A 2,357-nucleotide genomic window follows, 5' to 3' on the forward strand; every position below is an offset into this window, starting at 1 on the left:
TTGCTTGATTAATTGTGTTATTTTTTATTGTAATTGGCTAAATTAGCGTGTTAAATTCACAGCCCTACTTTCCCTCCCAAACTTTCAGTGGAATCAGTGTGAAAATAAACCTCTGGTTTTATTTCCCAGTCACAGCACACACCTAAGCTCTCCACTCTAGCATTTATCACAAAGATTCATTTTCCTTCTTGGTTGCAGCTCAGATTAATGAATGGTACCGAGGAGCAAAATTCACCTCTTAAACTGTGACCTTCAAACGTGCAGCCAAGTATCGCTAGTTCCGGAGCATCTTTACAAATGTATATACCAGCACCCTAGCAAGTGTCATGTAAGAGTCATTTTTTATTTATTGAGATCGCAGCTGCAAAAAAAAAAAAAAAAGTAGCCACTTAATGTATTTTTTCATCATTCAATTTCTTTATTGCAGAGACCACAAAAGAAGCCCATGATCACCATTCACTTTAATTGTAAAGAAAAGAGCAGCATGAACATTCTGCTAAACATCATCTTTAGTATTCCACCGAAGAAAGAAAGTCAAATGGCTTAGGACAGAGGGTAAATGACAGTTGCAAAAGTTGCACATACTCCCTCAAAAACATTGTTTATAGCTTCTGTGGAAATCTAATCTACTACTGACCCAATACAGCTGATGCAACGGAGGCCAATTCTTTGCAGACTCGAGTTCCAAGACGCTCCTTAATCTGTTTGCTTATTAATAACATTGACCAAATATAGCTGGAGTACAGAAAAGACCACACTCTATCCCTCTTGTACTCCAGTTCAGAGGGAATAAAATGTGGGCTGACTTTTTTCCCTCCATTTCTTTTGAAGTAAAGCTTTCTGCCTACACTTTACAAGCATTCACTTTGGCAAACAAGCCAGGAAACGCAAACGCAGGGTCAGTACGTTCTTGCTCAAGGAGATGAAGTGGAGGATTCCAATTTTTTTTTGTGTGTGTGTGATTCAGACACTTGACAATATTTTTAATCGACCGTTGGCAGGTTCAGTACAGACACGTTTATTTAAAGGAGTCATATGATGTTGCTCATCATATGTTTGGCCTCTTTTGGAAGGCCAAACAAAGCAGTTTCGCTTTCACAACGAAACACACAGCGTCTTCACGACATGGCGGCAGCAACAATACTACAGCGAGAATAAAAGTTACGCCTTCTTTCTTTGCGTGAACATTTGGGCGGCGTTATGCAAATCTTCCCACATAGTGACGTAGATATGTGGGGGCGTGTTAGAACGAGCCGTTTTAGGTAGGCGTAGTTAACTCTTAACTTTTATAAAGAATATCTCTTTGATTTGAGACTTTAGTCTTTGCAACTTTACAGATCTTCTTTATGCACCAAGAGCTTGTAACACTTCAAAGAGAAAGGAAAAATTGAAATTGCATCATATGACCCCTTTAAAACACTGACATGTCTGTATTATCGCAAGGTGTTTTTGAAGGCCCTTAGTGTATTTCTATAAAAATCCAGACATGTTTTCACAAGCATACTCACCGTAAATAATGTTAGCAGCTCTTAAATAATGCTGATGGTGGTTTTATGCCTGGAAGTATTTGGAAGTGGGATCCACTCCAGTTGGTTACATTAGGCTAAAAGCCAGTCCAGTCACAGCCATATTTGATTACTGAAGTTAACAGAGCCTTTTTTCAGAATAAAGAGTCCATCACTTTAAGTTTCTCTGACAGGTTGATGTAAGGGCAACAGATATTGCACTCCATTTCCTCTATGAAGGTTTTTTGTCTCATGCCCGCCTCATAACCAGTTTGACCGTATGCTCCGTTAAGTGTTTCTGTCATCATGATCATTATCAAGTAAATGGGAAAGTCAGAGATTCCCCTTAATTTAGATTTTTTTATTTTTTTTTTAATAAGAGTAAAAAAAAATTGAAACAGTGTGGGGACAATACTTTGAATAAATCTGTTTCTTGTTGCAAATTAGCTGTTAAGCTACTCAATTTAAAGCCCTCATTAGTGAACAAATCATTATTTTAAGTTGTATCTTTTAATTGAATCAGTTTCACGTCTCAAAGATTTATTTTTATTTGGTCATTTAGCAGACACTTTTATCCAAAGTGACTTACAAATGAGGACAACAGAAGCAATCAATTGTAGTATTAAAACAACTAAAAACAGATCCGAAACTAAAAGCTAAAACTTTCTAAATACTACCTATACACATTTAAAAAATAAAGAAATAAAATAAAAATGACAAATGCATACAACAAAATTTCAAAACTAAAAATAATGCTAAAAACAATTCAAAATATTAAATAACAAAAGGTATGAGTATAATAACGATTCTAACATAAAACTAAGACAAACACCAAAAAAACAACTATATATA

Source organism: Sinocyclocheilus grahami, unplaced genomic scaffold (genome assembly GCF_001515645.1).
Source record: "Sinocyclocheilus grahami isolate Dianchi unplaced genomic scaffold, SAMN03320097.WGS_v1.1 scaffold1018.1, whole genome shotgun sequence".
Lineage (NCBI taxonomy): Eukaryota > Metazoa > Chordata > Actinopteri > Cypriniformes > Cyprinidae > Sinocyclocheilus > Sinocyclocheilus grahami.